This window comes from Delphinus delphis, chromosome 2 (genome assembly GCF_949987515.2).
Source record: "Delphinus delphis chromosome 2, mDelDel1.2, whole genome shotgun sequence".
Taxonomy (NCBI): domain Eukaryota; kingdom Metazoa; phylum Chordata; class Mammalia; order Artiodactyla; family Delphinidae; genus Delphinus; species Delphinus delphis.
The window spans coordinates 129,180,027-129,200,636 of record NC_082684.1 but is presented as its reverse complement, the minus strand read 5'-3'; positions in this window follow the sequence as shown (position 1 = coordinate 129,200,636).

The window sequence follows — 20,610 nt, the reverse complement described above, 5'->3', positions numbered from 1 at the left end:
CTCAAGAAACATCTCAGATAAATAACCTAAAGCAATTACACCTAAAGCAATTAGAGAAAGAACAAAAAAACTCCAAAGTTAGCAGAAGGAAAGAAATCATAAAGATCGGTTCAGAAATAAATGAAAAAGAAATGAAGGAAACAATAGCAAAGATCAATAAAACTAAAAGGTGGTTCTTTGAGAAGATAAACAAAGTTCATAAACCATTAGCCAGACTCATTATGAAAAAAATGGAGAAGACTCAAATCAATAGAATTAGAAATGAAAAAGGAGAAGTAACCACTGACACTGCAGAAATACAAAGGATCATGAGAGATTACTAAAAGCAACTACATGCCAATAAAATGGACAACCTGGAAGAAATGGACAAATTCTTAGAAAAGCACAACGTTCTGAGACTGAACCAGGAAGGAATAAAAAATATAAACAGACCAATCACAAGCACTGAAATTGAGACTGTGATTAAAAATCTTCCAACAAACAAAAACCCAGGACTGGATGGCTTCACAGGCGAATTCTATCAAACATTTAGAGAAGACCTAACACCTATCCTTCTCAAACTCTTCCAAAATATAGCAGAGGGAGGAACACTCCCAAATTCATTCTACGAGGCCACCATCACCCTGATACCAAAACCAGACAAAAATGTCACAAAGAAAGAAAACTACAGACCAATATCACTTATGAACATAGACGCAAAAATCCTCAACAAAATACTAACAAACAGAATCCAACAACACATTAAAAGGATCAGATAACATGAACAAGTGGGGTTTATCCCAGGAATGCAAGGATTCTTCAATATACGCAAATCAATCAATGTGATAAACCATATTAACAAACTGAAGGAGAAAAACCATATGATCATCTCAATAGATGCAGAAAAAACTTTTGACAAAATTCAACACCCATTTATGATAAAAACCCTCCAGAAAGTAGGCATAGAGGGAACTTACCTCAACATAATAAAGGCCATATATGACAAACCCACAGCCAACCTCGTTCTCAATGGTGAAAAACTGAAACCATTTCCTCTAAGATCAGGAACAAGACAAGGTTGTCCACTCTCACCACTATTATTCAACATAGTTTTGGAAGTTTTAGCCACAGCAATCAGAGAAGAAAAAGAAATAAAAGGAATCCAAATCAGAAAAGAATAAATAAAGTTGTCACTGTTTGCAGATGACATGATACTATACATAGAGAATCCTAAAAATGCCACCAGAAAACTACTAGAACTAATCAATGAATTTGGTAAAGTTACAGGATACAAAATTAATGCACAGAAATCTCTTGCATTCCTATACACTAATGATGAAAAACCTGAAAGAGAAATTAAGGAAACACTCCCATTTACCACTGCAACAAAAAGAATTAAATACCTAGGAATAAATCTACCTAGGAAGACAAAAGACCTGTATGCAGAAAACTATAAGACACTGATGAAAGAAATTAATGATGATACCAACAGATGGAGAGATATACCATGTTCTTGGATTGGAAGACTCAATATTGTGAAAATGACTATACTACCCAAAGCAATGTACAGATTCAATGCAATCCCTATCAAATTACCAATGGCATTTTTTATGAGACTAGAACAAATAATCATAAAATTTGTATGGAGACAAAAAAGACCCTGAATAGCCAAAGCAGTCTGGAGGGAAAAAAACGGAGCTGGAAGAATTAGACTCCCTGACTTCAGAGTATTCTACAAAGCTACAGTAATCAAGACTGGTACTGGCACAAAAACAGAAACATAGATCAATGGAACAGGATAGAAAGCCCAGAGATAAACCCACGCACCTACGGTCAACTGACCTATGACAAAGGAGGCAAGGATATACAGTGGAGAAAAGACAGTCTCTTCAATAAGTGGTGCTGGGAAAACTGGACAGCTACATGTAAAAGAATGAAATTAGAACACTCCCTAACACCATACACAAAAATAAACTCAAGGTGGATTAGAGACCTAAATGTAAGACCGGACACTATAAAACTCTTAGAGGAAAACATAGGAAGAAGACTCTTTGACATAAATCACAGCAAGATCTTTTTTGATCCACCTCCTAGAGTAATGGAAATAAAAACAAAAATAGACAAATGGGACCTAATGAAACTTCAAAGCTTTTGCACAGCAAAGGAAACCATAAACAAGATGAAGAGACAATCCTCAGAATGGGAGAAAATATTTGCAAATGAATCAATGGACAAAGGATTAATCTCCAAAATATATAAACAGCTCATGCAGCTCAATAGTAAAGAAACAAACAACCCAATCCAAAAATGGGCAGAAGACCTAAATAGACATTTCTCCAAAGAAGACATACAGATGGCCAAGAAGCACATGAAAAGCTGCTCAACACCACTAATTATTAGAGAAATGCAAATCAAAACTGCAATGAGGTATCACCTCACACCAGTTAGAATGGGCATTATCAGAAAATCTAGAAACAACAAATGCTGGAGAGGGTGTGGAGAAAAGGGAACCCTCTTGCACTGTTGGTGGGAATGTAAATTGATACAGCCACTATGGAGAACAGTATGGAGGTTCCTTAAAAAACGAAAACTAGAATTACCATATCCAGCAATCCCACTACTGGGCATATACCCAGAGAAAACCATAATTCAAAAAGACACATGCACCCCAATATTCATTGCAGCATTATTTACAACAGCCAGGTCATGGAAGCAACCTAAATGCCCATCGACAGACGAATGGATAAAGAAAATGTGGTACATATATACAATGGAATATTAGCTATAAAAAGGAAGGTAATTGAGTCATTTGTTGAGGCGTGGATGGGTCTAGAGACTGTCATACAGAGTGAGGTAAGTCAGAAAGAGAAAAACAAATATCGTATATTAACGCATGTATGTGGAACCTAGAAAAATGGTACAGAGGAACCGGTTTGCAGGGCAGAAGTTGAGACACAGATATAGAGAACAAACGTATGGACACCAAGGGGGGAAAGCCGCGTGGGGTGGGGATGGATGGTGGTATGATGAATTGGGTGATTGGGATTGACATGTATACACTGATGTGTATAAAATTGATGACTAATAAGAACCTGCTGTATAAAAAAATTTAAAAATTAAAAAAAAAATAACGAAATTATGTATTTCACATCCCATTGTATGGGTGAGGGCTTAGCAAATTAATGGTGGATTCAACACTGGGACTCAGGTCTCCATTACTTATATGTAGAGAGAACATATGTCCCAGTTTTCCTAAAACAGTCCCAGTTCACACCTGTTACTCATAGTAATTATTATCACCTGCTTTTATTTATTTATTTATTTTTCTTTTATGTGATCTCAAAGGTTTATGTGTCTTAAACTCTTACATGTCATTCCATGAGAGGTAACGTACATGAAAGCAGGTCCCAGACTATAAAATGCTAAACCAAGGTCAGGATTAAAAATAGTAATAACCTTGGATTAGGCAAGAGTTTCTTAAATATGACACGAAAAACACGAGCAACAGAAGAAAAAATAAATTGTACTTCGTCAAAATGAAAAATCTGGGGCCTTCAAAGGACATATCAAGAAAGTAAAAAGATGACCCATAGAATGGGAGAAAATATTTGCAAATCATATATCTGATAAGGATCTAGTATCCAGAATAAAGAACTCACACCTCAACAACAAGAAGATGAACAACTGAATTTAAAAATGGGCAAAGTACTTGATAGACACCATCAATTTTTTTTTTTGGCGGTATGCGGGCCTCTCACTGTTGTGGCCTCTCCCGTTGCGGAACACAGGCTCTCGACGCGCAGGCTCAGCGGCCATGGCTCACGGGCCCAGCCACTCCGCGGCATGTGGGATCCTCCCGGACCGGGGCACGAACCTGTGTCCCCTGCATCGGCAGGCGGACTCTCAACCACTGCGCCACCAGGGAAGCCCGACACCATCAATTTTATCATGGAAGTTAATGGGGAAATGGATTTATCTCATAGAATCTTGCCTTGCCATCAAACTTGTTGCAGTTTTCTCATCCCATTAAACAAGAAATTTCCAAAGAAACGAACCCAGATTTGTCAAGGGATAGCTTTGCATTTTTGACTGAAATCATCTGAGAATTGCCTTCCCTTTGTATCTCATTTTGGTGAAATCAACTTAGGCATGAAACCGTAGTCTGTGCAGTAAGCAGGCTCCTGAATCACTGCAGATGAGGTTGGACTTGAAGGGTCATCCCAAGGAGTCTGTGGTCCACCCAGCCACAGCAACAAACCTCTCTCCCTCAATGCAATGTCCTCTCTTCTCTTATACCTCTCCCCCCACACCCTGTAATCTTTACCACGTCCTTGGTTTTCTCTTTCAAGCTTCTTTCCCAGTGTCTAAACTAGAGAGAATTATCTTAATTTTTAAAATGGGGCAGGGATAGATATTGAGCAAAGATCAAAGGGCACCTAGAACTGTGCTGGGTAATAGGGGAGGGTGTGTTGCCTGTCTGAAAAGATGTCCAAGGAGAGAACAGACGACAACTGTCACTGGCGTGGCAGTAGACTTGCCTCAGGTGTGAGGCCTCTCCCAGCTCCAGCCGCTCAGCCTTGGTGTCCTCCCTCTCCTTCCCCTCGGATACTCAGAGAGAAACCGGTTCAGCAACAATTAGGCTTTTCAGATGCTGCCTCTGAGTTGCCACTTCTTACTCCAGTCCTGGGACTTTAGTTTCAGCAATGTCAGCGTCACAACTCTCAGGTTCCCAGGCAAGCCTTGAGGGTTGCGTGCAGACACAGAAGCTCCTGATTTTCCTCAGCTGGACCTGCAAGCTAGCTATTAAAGTGTTCAGGAGAGGTGATCTCACTGTGCAGACACATAGGTGGACCAAACAGAAGCCCCGATGTTGGTGGGGAGAGGATTGGATGGGAAAGCCTCCTAGCTCACCATGGCTAATAGCCCAGAGCCTGGGCTCTCTTCCAGGTGCAGTGTGCTCCTGGGGGCTTAGAAGCTAGGTGTCCTCCCCAAGCATATCTCAAGGGTCAGACTACTGTGCAAAATGTTTAGGAGTTCAGGACACTTGTGCATGTTCCCCACGGCCCAATTAAGTGAATACTGCAAGCTGGATCTCTCCTTGCTCCCTTGCTCTCCTCCTACACTACCACTCACCTTAGAGCCACATCCTGACATATCCGATGTTCCCCCTGCAAGAGAAGTGCTGAGGGCTTTCCTAGTGACGCAGTGGTTAAGAATCCGACTGCCAATGCAGGGGACGCAGGTTTGAGCCCTAGTCTGGGAAGATCCCACGTGCCGCGGAGCAACTAAGCCCGTGACCCACAACTACTGAGGCTGCGTGCCACAACTACTGAAACCCACGCGCCTAGAGCCCGTGCTCCGCAACAAGAGAAGCCACCGCAATGAGAAGCCCGCGACCACAACGAAGAGTAGCTCCCGCTCGCCACAACTAGAGAAAGCCCGTGCGCAGCAATGAAGACCTAATGCAGCCAAAAATAAAAACAAATAAATAAATAAATTTATTTTTTAAAAAAAGAGAAGTGCTGGGAAAAGTGGGAAGTAAATGAATAATTTCACATACAGTGTAAAAACATTTAAACAAAGTGATAAACCCAAGAATGCTTTGGGCTGTTTTGCAAGTGTGCATTTTCTTCTTCTCCTTCTTCTTCCTCTTGTTCCTCTTCTTCTTCTTCTTCTTCTTCTTCTGTTTTTTAATAGATTCAGAGTACTCTATGGAGGACCCACTAAGAGATGTTCAGGAAAAATCCCAACAGGTAAACATATCTTTATTTACTAATCATCAGATCCTTTGGAAAGATCAGACAGAGGTGTGAACAAGAGAAAAGTAAGCCCAGAGAGGCAAACGAGATGCTCCAAGTCACCCATAAAGTTATTAGGGAAGGCCTGATTAATCAACAAGTATTTATGGTATGCCAACCATGTGCTCAGCCCCAGTGCTAGAAGATGGGATGGAGGCAACAAAGAAATAGGCCTGCCGTTACTGTTCATCCAGGGAAACCAAATTAACACAGTGTATCAATTTTTTTATTGCTGTGTAACAAACTCTCCCAAAATTTAGTGACTTAAAATAACAAGCACTTATTTAGCTCATTACTCTCTGGATTAGTTGGATCGTTCTGCTAGTTGGGCTAGGCCTGGCTGATCTTGGCTGGACTCACTCAAGGAAGGTTGACTAGGGTCTGGCTGCTTTAAGGTGACCTTGACTTGGTTAACTGCTTTCTGTTTCATATGGTCTTTTATCCTCTAGCAGGCTAACCCGGATTTGTTCTCATGGTGGTGACAGGATTCCAAGAGAGGACAGAAGTGTGCAAGGTTTCTTGAGGCCTGGGTATCACTTCCAATGCATTCTGTTGACCAAAGCTGGTCACAGACCAGCCTAGATTCAAGGGCTGCAGAAATAGACTATATCTCTTTACAGGAGGAGTTGTATAAAGTCACTTCGTAAGGGAAATAGATATAGGAAGGAAAGAAAAATCGGACCACTGTTAACTGAAAACTCATAAGAAGTAACAAGCAAAACAAAACAGTAAATGGCTAAGGGCTACTCTGTGCTGGGGAAAGTTTACCAGGTCCCAGGCCTAGACCTGGACATGGCTTCTAGTCAGAAGTCAAAGTAGCAACCACTCATGTGCAGCTTCACTATTATGCCCATAGGGTCTTATTGCTATTGTCTGGGTGCTTTTATTGATTTATAACCCAGACGCCCAAAACAGCCAACTAAGCCATTGTTTCAGTCAAATTTGTTAAAATGCTAAGACCTGCTTTTCAAGGGGGCACCCACTTGGAAAGGATACTCCAAGCTCTACATCCCAGTGAGCTCGAGAGCTCACTGCTGGAGGTGACATTGCCCCAGTCCAAGACCTCAAAGTTGGAGATGTCTTCACCTCCTGTGCCAGAGACAACTTCACCCCAGACACTAAAACCTCCACCCCAGCAAAGCTTATGGACTGCTTCTCCTAAAATTCATATTGGACACAGGACATTTCTGGTTTTCTTCCTTTGATATTAGAGACGCTATTATATTCCCAAGCTTTCTGTCTGCTTAGCCCATGATCCTGGTATATTCCTTGCCAAAACACACCCCTACAACTCTCAAGATGAAAGAGAAATCTGGTAGAAGTTAATACTATCTGTGCCATTCTAAAACTTAGTGGACATTATGGAGGCATCTGCCTTCGGTCAGTCAACCCCAGGGCCTCCCTGGGAAGAGGACTACTCCCTCTGCAGTGCCTTCTCCTACTACTCTCCTCCAGCTTTCGACCACAACTTTTCCACCACAGCCATCACAACTACTCCATCCCCTGGTTACACACAATACCACTAATCTTTATGTTTCCTTTCTAACTTATGAGTTCATATCCTCCAACAACATAACTGCCAGACCTACCACCTTGAACTGAGCATAGTTCTAACACACTCTATAATTCCACCAAGATATTGTTAGAAACTCCAAAAATTTCAGATCTATTTTCTTGGCTAATGTCATACAAATGGGAAACTTAGTTATGGCCAGCCTACAAGGATTCCTTACACTTCTATTTGTGTTCCTCTTTTCTTATCCCCATAATAAAAGGCTTTCTATGCTGCTTAGGGCAACTCATGCCCTGCTATCTAAAAGTCTCTATTATCATTACTGAAAAGTTCCCTTAAAATGATGCCGAATAGCCACAGAGTCGATTGTTCTGTGTTTTCTTAGATGCTGTATCTTTCTATTGGTTAATTACAATAACTATATTTTCTTATTTTTTCGTATCCTTTATGCTCTGACATTTATAAGCCTTACAGACCCTGGGAAATACTGCCCCTCCCAGGGCTAGTCAGTTCTTCCAGATAGCAAAGGGCTTGACCAAAGCACACTTTTTACATACAAACCAACAAATCCAGAGTCTATATCCCACAACCAACTCCTTATCTAACTCTCACACACCAAGCAAGTATTTCTCCAGCCTTAAAGCATCCCAGGACCAGGTACTAGGCAACTGGAGAACACTCTATGCCTCAGAGCCTGCCAGAATTATTCAAACTAGGCATTCCTAAGATGTTTACCTTGTCCTGACTTGTCTTTTCCTTGGAAACAAAAATAAAGCCTCTGGCCTAGGCTTTTCTCTTGTTTCTGTCTTCTGCACCTGACCAAAACCTGGCACCTCCCCTGTGGCCTTGCATGGCATGCAGTGACCCCCTCTCTGGGACCATGGGGGAAAAAACATTTCTTTCAAGCCTTATTCTTGATTCCTCCTGTGGCCTCACCAACTTTACCATTCTATATCCAGTATGTACATTCTTAGAATAGGTAAGAAGAAATACCTCATTTTATAATTAAGAAAATGTGAACTGAAGGAGCTCATGTCACTTACTGAGGATCATATAGTAAATGAAGGAGCTGAGGTTTGAATTCAATTCTCATGGTTAGGTCTTGGAAAAACCTTAAATTATGGTTTAGAGATGCTTTTCACACCCTCATTATAGTTCTAATTGGTATTTTTACCTCAGGGTCTTGAAAGCTACTGTACAGCCACTATTTTGAAAACTGATTCATCAAATGACATTGCAGAGAAAGCAAATGGATCAGTTATGGCATCAAGTCAATTTAAACACCTGATGATCACCGGGACAGAAAGAAGGAATATACAGTGCTGTGAAGATCTGGGAACATGAATCAGAATACTGTGTTCCCTGGTGGTGCAGTGGTTAAGAATCCACCTGCCAATGCAGGAGACACAGGTTTGATCCCTCGTCAGGGAAGATCCCACGTGCCGTGGAGTAACTAAGCCTGTGCACCACAACTACTGAGCCTGTGCTCTAGAGCCCACGAGCCACAACTACTGAGCCCACACACCACAACTACTGAAGCCCGAGTGCCTAGAGCCCGTGCTCTGCAACAAGAGAAGCCACCACAATGAGAAGCCCACGCACCGCAACGAAGAGTAGCCCCTGCTCGCCGCAACTAGAGAAAGCCTGTGCGCAGCAACGAAGACCCAACACAGCCATAAATAAATAAATAAATAAAAGAAAAAAACTTATTTAAAAAAAGAAGACTGTGTTCTTTTCTTATGTTAGATTTAAAAAGATCAAAAGGGAGATTTTAAGGGAATTCCCTGGCAGTCCAGTGGTTAGGACTCTGAGCTTCCATTGCCAGAGGCCCAGGTTTGATCCCTGGTCGGGGAACTAAGATCCCACAAGCCACATGTGGCCAAAAAAAAGTGTGTGGAGGGTAGATTTTAAAAAGGACAAACAGGGTGCTTCTTCTGTTATATGTATCAAGGGCATAATATTAGGAATCATGTTCATTGAAATCATACCAACATCAAGGACAGTGCTAAGGAATACTGTTCTTTTAAATAGTAAGACCCTGAGAAACTTGCTGTTTAACTCATATCGGGGAGAAAAAAGAATAAAGTTGGAGGAATTACACTTTCCAATTTCAACACTTACTACAAGACCACAATAATCAAAACAGTGTGGTGCTGCCATAAAGACAGGCATATAGGTCAATGAAATATAATTGAGAATCCAGAAATAAGTCCATATATCTATAGTCAATTGATTTTCAACAAGGAATGGGGAGTGACTGCTTAATACAAGCAATGTATCTGAAATATTTGTTGAACTATTATAACTAGTTTTATTTCCTCAATTTAATCAACCTGTATGATGTACTTCTTTTTACATTAAAGTTATTAATTGTGCACCAATCTGAAACAGAAATTAATTTCAATGAATAAGCCTAATCATAATTGCAGCTGGTGGCAACTTTAGTAGAATACACTAACAGAAGAGATCTCACCAGTATTCTTGGATACCCAAATGGGAAATCCAACAGTGAGTTAAATTTCCTGAGCTAGCTAGTATTGAATCTAAAAAGTGAGCTGTTTCTATATAAAAAGTTAGGCCTAGAATCAGGATGGTCAGAAAAATTAAAAATAGTTAAAAGAATTAAAAGGTAGATCAGTAGACCTACTCATAGGCATGATCTCGATTGAAAAGTCTTGGAGTTGAGCTGTCCACTTCCATGAAGTCCCTGCCTCTGGACTACACTGCAGGGGGCACGGGCTTGGTCCCTGGTTGGGGAACTAAGATCCCGCATGCCTCACAGCAAGACTGAATGACTTTGGCTAACTTATTTTAATAATAACAAAACTAGTAATACAATACAATGAGGAAAGTGGACTCTCTGTTGAGAATAATACACATCAATCTATAAAGCTTTCACCAGTCATTTATAGCATCAAGTGTCTTTATGATTGTTCCCAATAGAAACAGATATTTAAACTTAGAAACAAAAATTGTTCATTAATTTGTGTACAGTTATTGTTTCAGTTGTTGTAGGTGAACATGAAAATGCCTATTCTCAAACTAAAAAGTACATAGTCCGTGAACATATTTATATTAATATCAAAACTGAACTTCTGATGTGTCAGATTTTAATTTCTTTTCATCATGGTTATGGAAAACAAAAGAATTTTCTCACTATGTTGAATTAAATAAAATATGGAAATTAGCAACAACCCAAAAAACCTATTATTCCTCCTTTCATGAGAAGAAGCAAATCTCTGTGGTTCCCCAGTGACCATCTGGGAAACGTCAAAGTCAGTTTAGATAGGAAAGACTCTTGTTCTTTTTTAAATTGTGGTAAAATATATATAACATGAAGTCTACCATTTTAGCCTTTTTTAAGGGTTCAATTAAATGGCGTTAAGTGCATTCACAATGTTTTATAATCATCAATCACTATCCCAAAGACTTAATATTTCATTATCTTGAATTTTGGAAAGGCAATCTCAAAAAAGTTGTTAGAACAGATTAGCCACAAGAGCAAGGAATAAGTTGTTATCTTCGTTACCTCATTAATCAGAATGATAATAATGATATTTAAAATAAACATAATAAAAGTTTACACGATAATCATTAAGAATTTTAGTCCTTCCTGAAGTGAAGAATCCTTGTTGCTTTATTTTAAAAAACCCTAAGAGCATAGTAAGAGGCAGCATAGAAACACACAAGAAAGGTAGATTTTTGAGAATTGAGAGTATGCACATAGGTGAGACAAAATAAAATTTTGTTGTCTGAGTAGAGTATGCAGAGGACAAAGATTATTATTTATTTCTTCATATCTAGAACAAACTGTATATTCCAGGCCATAATATTTCTTTAGCTATAAGTCCCCTTTTCTTATCATATTAAAATTTTTTTTATCCTAACATTATTATGTGAATACACTTAAAGATTTAGTCATACCCTACAATGTTGGATGACAATATTATTTAAAGTTTAAATTTTCAACTTAAAAATATAATTAATTTTATTAAATGTTGTTAGATAGTATATATCACATTGGCTTTGCTATTTTATATTAAGCCCTATGTGAGATAAAGACTTTCCAAAACAAACAAAAGCTAGGGGAGTTCATCACTAGTCTTGCCTTACAAGAAATGTTAAAAGAATTCTTCAAGCTAAAACAAAAAGATGCTAATTAGTAACATGAAAACATATGGAAATATACAACACACTGGTAAAGGGAAGCATATAGTAAAATGCAGAATACTCTAATACTGTAGTATGGTGGTGTGTTAAGAAAATTAACTCTAGTATAAAGGTTAAAGGACAAACAGATTAAAATAGTTAAAGAATACACAATATAAAGAGATGTAAATTTTGACGTCAAAAACATAAACGGGGGGTGGGGAGTAAAAGGGTAGAGTTTTTGTACGTGATCAAAGTTAAATTGTTATCAGCATAAAATAGACTGTTATAACTGCTTTGGGAGAGATCCCAGGTGTCTCCTTACTTGCTGCAAGTGATAAATCCTTCTTTCTCCTGCAAATTTAAAAAAAAAAAAGACTGCTATAAGATGCTTTATGTAAGCTGCATGGTAACCACTAAGCGGAAAACCTACAGTAGATTCAGAGAAGATAAAGAGAAGGGAATCAAAGCATACCACTATGGAAAATCATCAGTTCACAAAGGAAGGCAGCAAAAGAGGAAGAAAGGAACAAGAGTAAAGCAAAATAGCCAGAAAACAATGAGTAAGATGGCATTAGCAAGTCCCCACCCTTTGACAATCATTCTAAATGCAAATGAATTGAATTCTCTAACCCAAAGACATAAAGTGGGTGGATGGTTAAAAACAAGACCCAACTACAAGAGACTTACTTCAGCTTTAAGGATACACATAGGCTCAAAGTGAAGGGATGGAAAAAGATATTCCATGGGTAGTTATCCTTATATCAGACAAATAGACTTTAAGCCAAAAACACTAACAAGAGACAAAGACAATCATTATATAATGATAAGTGGGTCAGTTCATCAAGGAGATACAATGATTATAAATATACATGCTCCCAACATCAGGGCACCTTAATATATTAAGCAAATACTAACAGATTTGAAGGGAGAAATAGACAGCAATACAATAGCAATCAAGGTTTCCAATACTCTCCTTTCAACAATGGATAGACCATCCAGAGAGAAAATCAACAAAGAAATATTGGACTTGAACCATACTCTAAACCAAATAGACCTAACAAACGTATACAGAACCTTCCACCCAACAACAGCAGAATACACATTCTTCTCAAGTGCACATGGAACATTCTCCAAGATAGATCATATGATAAGTCACAAAACAAATCATGGCAAATTTAAGAATATTGAAATAATACCAAGCATCTTTTCCAACCACAATGGAATAAAACTGGAAATAATTCAAAACAGGGAAGATGGAATATTCACAAATATGTGGCAATTAAACAACACACTCCTGAACAACCAACAGGTCAAAGAAGAAATCAAAAGGGAAATTAAAAAAAAAATCTTGAAAGAAACAAAAATGGAACCACAACATATCAAAACCTATATGATGCTGCAAAAGCAGTTCTAAGAGGGACATTCACAGCAATAAACACCTACATCAAGAAAAAAGAAAGATCTCAAATAAACAACCTAACCTTATACAACAAGGAACTAGAAAAAAAGAACAAAAGAAGCCCAAAGTTAGCAGAAGGAAATAAGAAAAATCAGAGCAGAAATAAATGAAACCAAGACCAGAAACACAATAGAAAAGATTAATGAAACTAAGAGCTGGGTGTTTTTTTTTTTTTAAGATAAAATGGACAAACTCTTAGCTAGACTAAGAAAAAAAAAGGAGAGAAGACTCAAATAAATAAAATCTGAAATGAAATAGGAGACAGGGAATTCCCTGGTGGTCCAGTAGTTAGGACTTGGCACTTTCACTGCTGGGGCCCAGGTTCCATCCCTGGTCAGGGAACTAAGATCCTACAAGCTGCATGGCACTGCCAAAAAAATAAAAAAGAGGAGACATTACAATTGATACCACAGAAATACAAAGGACCATAAGACACTACTGTGAAAAATAAGATGCCAACAAGTTGGATAACCTAGAAGAAATGGATAAATTCCTAGAAACATACAAACCACTGTGACTGAATCATGAAGAAATAGAAATTCTGAACAGACCAATAATGACCAATAATGAGTAAAGAGGTAGAATCAGTAAACAAAAACCTCCCAACAAATTAAAGCCCAGAACCAGAAGAATTCACAACTGAACTCTACCAAACATTTAAAAAAGAATTAATGCCAATCCTTCTCAAACTCTTCCAAAAAACTGTAGAGGAAAGAGCACTCCCAAACTCATTTTACATGGCCAACATTACCCTGATACCTAAACCAGATGAGGACACTATAAGAAAAACAAATTACAAACCCATATCCCTGCTGAACATGGATACCAACATTCTGAACAAAATACTAGCAAACTGGATTCAACAGTATATCGAAAGTAACATAGGGAATTCCCAGGTGGTCCAGTGGTTAGGACTCGGCACTTTCACTGTCATGGGCCCAGGTTCGATCCCTGGTCAGGGAACAAAGATCCCAAAAGCCACATGCGATCAAAAAAAAGAAAAAGAAAAACAAAACACAACAACAAAGTAACATACACTGTAGTCAAGTGGGATTTATCCCTGGGATTCAAGGATGGTTCAACATACACAAATCAAAAATATCCAGTTAGGGTTAGGGTTAGGGTTAACAAAACGAAGGATAAAAATCATATAATCATTTCAATAGATGCAGAAAAAGTATATGATAAAATACAACATCCTTTCATGATAAAAATGCTCAACAAATTGGGTATAGAAGGAACATGACTCAACTTAATAAAGGCCATATATGACAAGCCCATAGCTAACATCAAACTCAGTGGTGAAAGGTGAAAAACTTTTCATCTAAGATCAGGAGCAAGACAAGATGTCCACTCTCACCACTCCTACTCAACATCATACTGGAAGTCCTAAGCCAGAACAATCAGGAAAAAAAAAAAAAAGAAAGAAAGAAATAAAAGGCATTCAAATAGGAAAGGAAGAAGTAAAACTCTTTGTTTGCAGATGATATGATCTCATATATAGGCATAACTTGGAGATAAGTGGGTTCAGTTCCAGATTCACAATAAATCAAGTCACATGAATATTTTTGTTTCCCAGTGCATATAAAAGTTATGTTTACACTATATTGTAGTCTATTAAGTGTACAGTAGCATTATGCCTAAAAAAGCCATATACATACCTTAATTTTAAAATACTTTATTCCTAAAAAAGGCCAACAATCGAGTCTTCAAGTCATAGTAGTAACATCAAAGATCACTGACCACAGATCACCATAACACATGTAATAATAATTTAAAAGTTTGAAATACTGCAAGAATTACCAAAATGGGACACAGAGACACAAAATGAACAAATGCTGTTGGAAAAATGGCGCCAATAGACTTGCTGAAAGCAGGGTTGCCACAAACCTTTAATTTGTAAAAAACATAATATCTGTGAAGCTCAATAAAGAGAAGCACAATGGGCTTCCCTAGTGGTGCAGTGGTTGAGAGTCCGCCTGCCGATGCAGGGGACGCGGGTTCGTGCCCCGGTCCGGGAGGATCCCACATGCCGTGGAGCGGCTGGGCCCGTGAGCCATGTCCGCTGAGTCTGCACGTCCGGAGCCTGTGCTCCGCAACGGGAGAGGCCACAACAGTGAGAGGCCCGCGTACTGCAAAAAAAAAAACAAAAAACAAAGAGAAGTACAATAAAACCAAGTATGATTGTACAGAATATTCTGAAGATTCCACCAAAAAACCGTTAGAACTTATAAACAAAGTCAGTAAAGTTGCAGGATGCAAAGTCAACCTACAGAAATCAGTTGCTTTTCTACACACTAACATCAAACAATCTGAGAAGAAAATAAGGAACACAATCCCATTCACAATAGCATCAAAAACAATAGAATACCTAGGAATAAATGTAACCAAGGAGATGAAAGAGCTTTACACTGAAAGCTCTAAGACTTTGATGAAAGAAATTGAAGAAGACACAAACAAATTGAAAGATATCCCATGTACATGGATCAGAAGAATTAATATTTTTTAATGTCCATGCTACCCAAAGCCACCTATAGATTCAGTGCAATCTTTATCAAAATTCCAGTGGCATTTTCCATAGAAATAAACAATCCTGGGACTTTCCTGATGTTCCAGTGGTAAAGAATCCGCTTTCCAATGCAGGGGACACAAGTTTGAAGCCTGGTTGGGGAACTAAGATCCCACATGCCACAGGGCAACTAAGCCCGTGTGCCACAACTACTGAGCTTGCACGCCTCAACAAGACAGCCCGCAAACTATAGAACCCATGCACCCTGGAACCTGCGTGCCACAACTACAGAGCCCACACACCCTGGAGCCCACATGCCACAACTAGAGAGAGAAAACCCACACACCACAACTAGAGAGAAGCCCACATGCCACAACTAGGGAAAAGCCTGTGGACTGTAATGAAGAACCCACACGCCATAACAAAAAAGATCCCACATGCCGCAACTAAGACCCGATGCAGCCAAAAAAAAAAATCCTAAAACACACACAAACACACACGCACACACGCCCACACACAAAACACAAAAAAGCCAAAGCAATCTCGAGAAAGATGAACAAAGCTGGAGGCATCACAAGTCCTGGTTTCAAACTATATCAAAAAGCTATAATAATCAAAACAGTATGGTACCAGCATAAAAGCAGACACATAGACCAATGGAACAGAATTAAGAGCCCAGAAATAAACCCTCACATATCTGGTCAACTAATATTTGACAAAGGAGCCAAGAATTCTCAATGGGGAAATGATAGTCTCTTCAATAAATAGTGTTGGGAAAACTGGATAACTACATACAGGAGAATGGAATTGGACCCCTATTTACACCATTCACAAAAATTAACTCAATACTGGTTAAAAATGTAAACATGGGGGCTTCCCTGGTGGCACAGTGGTTGAGAGTCCGCCTACCGATGCAGGGGACACGGGTTCGTGCCCCGGTCCGGGAAGATCCCACATGCCACGGAGCGGCTGGGCCCGTGAGCCATGGCCACTGAGCCTGCGCGTCCGGAGCCTGTGCTTCGCAACGGGAGAGGCCACAACAGTGAGAGGCCCGCAAACCGCAAAAAAAAAAAAAAAAAAGTAAACATAAGAACTGAAACCATAAAACTTCTGGAAAAAAACAGGGGGAATGCTCCTTGACATTTGTCTCAGCAATTATTTTTTTGATGTAACACAATAAACACAAGTAACAAAAGCAAAAATAAACTAGTGAGACTACTGCACAGTGAAAGAAACAACGAATGAAAAGACAACCTACAGAATGCGAGAAAATATTTGCAAATATCTGATATTTTGGTTAAAATACAAAGAACTCATACAACTCAATATCCAAAAAACGAACAATATGATTTTAAAATGGGCAGAAAAACTGAATAGACATTTTTCCAAAGAAGACATACAAGTGGTCAACAGGTCATGAAAAGGTGCTTGACATCAATAGTCATCAGGGAAATGTAAATCAAAACCACAATGAGCTATCACCTCACACCTGTTAGAATGTCTATCACTAAAAATACAAGAGATAACAAGCGTTGACTAGCTTGTGGAGAAAAGAAAACAACTGTGCACTGTTGGTGAGAATGTAAATTGGTGCGGCCACTAAGGAAAACAGTATGGACGTTCCTCAAAAAATTAAAAATTGAGCTACTATATGATACAGCAATCCCACTTCTGGGTATATACCCAAAAGAAATTAAAACTGGATATTGAAGAGATATCTGCACTCCTATGTTCATTGCAGCATTATTCACAATAGCCATTATTCACAATAGCCAAGACAACCTGTGTCTGTCAAACAGATGAATGGATAAAGATGTGATATATACATACAATGGAATATTATTTAGCCATGAGAAATAAGGAAATCCTGCATTTGTGACAACATGAAGTGGACCTTGAGGGCATTATGCTAAGTGAAATAAGTCAAACAAGGAAACACAAATACTGAAATATATCACATATATGAGGAATTTTAAAAAGCTAAACTCATAGAAACAGAGAGTAGAGTGGTGCTTACCAGGGGGTTGGGGGTGAGGGAAATGGGGAGATGTTGATCAAGGGTACAAATTTTCAGTTATAAGATGAATAAGTTCTGAGGATCTACTGTAGAGCATGGTGATTATAGTTAATAATACTGTATTATGTACTTGAAAGTTGCTAAGAGAGTAGATCTTAAATGTTCTTACCAGAAGAAACAAATGCTGATTATGTGATGTGATGGAAATGTTAGCTAATGCTATGTGGTAATGATTTTACAAAATATAAGTGTATTAAATCAACACATTGTACATCTTAAACTTATACTATAGGTCAGTTATATCTCAATAAAGCTGGAGAAAAAGGTTAAGCTTTATAAAGGATAACTGTATTTGTATGTAGCCAAAGGATAAGAAAAAGCTATCATCTTAACTCCATACATTTGTTCTCACTGTCCTATAAGTTCTAATTTCCTTAGGTTATTTTATACTTAAAAATTAATAATTAATAACTTTCAAGAGCTCAAAGTCAGAGATCTTAAAAACTAAATTTTAGTTTAATTTAAAAACAATCAATATTAATATAAAAAATTAACAGAAAAAAAGACATTTTAGCATTTACATAGAAAGCTCAAGTTTCGATTTAAACAATTTACAGTACTGTCTGAAGTTACAAAAGTCTATCTTTTTATGAAAACATTAGTTATCATTTAATTTAGTTGAACACATAGGTTTACAATTTTATTTTATTTTATTTTTTAACATCTTTATTGGAGTATAATTGCTTTACAATGGTGTGTTAGTTTCTGCTTTATAACAAAGTGAATCAGCTATACATATACATATATCCCCATATCTCCTCCCTCTTGCGTCTCCCTCCCACCCTCCCTATCCCACCCCTTTACGTGGTCACAAAGTACCGAGCTGGTCTCCCTGTGCCATGCGGCTGCTTCCCACTAGCTATCTATTTTACATTTGGTAGTGTATATATGTCCATGCCACTCTCTCACTTGGTCTACAATTTTATAAATAATAATGAAAGCAATATTAGCTTATCTGACCAGTAAATCTAGTATAGGAAACTTAAGAGATTCGAACTACAGTTATTAGGCTTTCTCTGAGAAATTAAAACCTTTGCATCACCTAGAATAGTGCAACAGTTTCTAAAATTGTGATAAAATCAGGGTTAAGTCATATTATCAAACCAGACTAATTTCCAAGGATTCATTTTAACTAGAAATACTGTTTTATTTTTTCCTTTTATGGTAATATTCCAATTATTAAATTACTTAAGTTGGTTAAAAGCTCTGAGTGACCTATATTGGTTTTTACCTTTCAACTTAGTAACCAAGGCCATTAACTTAATTCAATTATTCCTTTTTTTTCCCTTAGGAGTTCAGCTTCAGCTAGACACACACACACACACACACACACACACACACACACACACACACACACACACACGTCTTTAAAGAATCAGCATATTTAAAACACTATAAGTTAAAATCATCTCTTTCTTTTAGAAATTCTTGAGTTTCCTTATTTTAAATTCACACAAGTCCTTAGCAGATAGTACGGAGGCCTTACAGATTCTAAGGAACCTTACAGTAACCTGATTTAGTAGTTTTCTCTTTTTTTAATGTTAGATTTGTCTAAATGGATATTCCTAAAGTGTACAAAAAATGAAAACCTTTATCACCAACAAAAAGACTGACTATTGTAGACTGAGTTTTTGTTTTCCTTTTTGCTCTAAAACATTGGGGAGGTATAAACTCATAAAATTTAAAAATTCCCCAAAGTTCCCTGAAATGGCCACTGTAACTCAAACTTTCTTTAATAAAAAACTGTTATTTTACCAAATGGGCTCAGGAATTAGGGTTACAAACAGAGAAACAATAGGAAGCAAGAATTCAACGAGGAGGAGTTTGAGGTTAGATGCTGACACACCCAAATAGATAAGAGAAGAAAATACCATGATTATAGCAAGGTATGGAGGTTTGAACCAAGCACACAGCTGGGCTGTACCGCACTGATGCAGAGACCTCTGACTACACTTCCAGCAGCCACCATGTTATCCTACAGCAAGGCTGTGGAGGAGGAAATACCACACTCTTGCCACCAAGGCATTCCTTTCCTCCAGACAAGACATGGAATGCCCCGCACTATATGTCCACAAGTCTGATGGACCTACAACCATAAGGATTGCTAGATTTAGCAAATAAAAATATAGGATGCCCAGTTAAATTTATATTGCAGATAAACAATAAATTTTTTTAAATATAAGTATGACCCCAAAGTTATTAGAGTTCTCGAGGGCCAGTTTGGAAAGAGACTTATTAGGTCTGTGCCTCTATCTGTTCCTTAAAAAAGATGCTCCCTTGTAACAATCAGAACAAAAATTACCAAGGAATGGGGAAAAAAATCATTTGACAAGTCAATTAAAAGTCATAGAAGAGGGACTTCCCTGGCGGCACAGTGGTTAAGAATCTGCTTGCCAATGCAGGGGACATGGGTTCGAGCCCTGGTTCAGGAAAATCCCACATGCCACGGAGCAGCTAAGCCCGTGAGCCACAACTACTGAGCCCTCGAGCCACAACTACTGAAGCCCGCACACCTAGAGCCCATGCTCCATAACAGAGAAGCCACTGGAATAAGAAGCCTGCGCACCACAACAAAAGTAGCCCAATCCCGCGCGCAGCAACTAAGACCCAACGCGGCCAAAAATAAATAAATAAAATAAATAAATTTTTTTAAAAAGTAATAAAAGACAAACAGGTTTAGTAAAGGATTGCCTAATGCTCTCCAAAGTATTAACCAAGAGAGGAACCATGGATATCCTAGGATATCCTAGGATAACAAAATACAGCAATGAGAACGCAACAGAAATACCTGAAGTTCAATATTGTCCTTGAGACATACCCAGCAGCAAACCGGAAGAAGGCCACACAACAGTTCAGAATTGAGCGCTTAAGATTTGAGGGTCCTGTGGGGTTGCCATGATGTGGGGTCTTTATTTATTTATTTATTTTTTTGCGGTACACGGGCCTCACTGTTGCGGCGTCTCCCATTGCGGAGCACAGGCTCCGGACGCGCAGGCTCAGCGGCCATGGCTCACGGGCCTAGCCGCTCCGCGGCATGTGGAATCTTCCCAGACTGGGGCACGAACCCGTGTCCCCTGCATCGGCAGGCGGACTCTCAACCACTGCGCAACCAGGGAAGCTCGG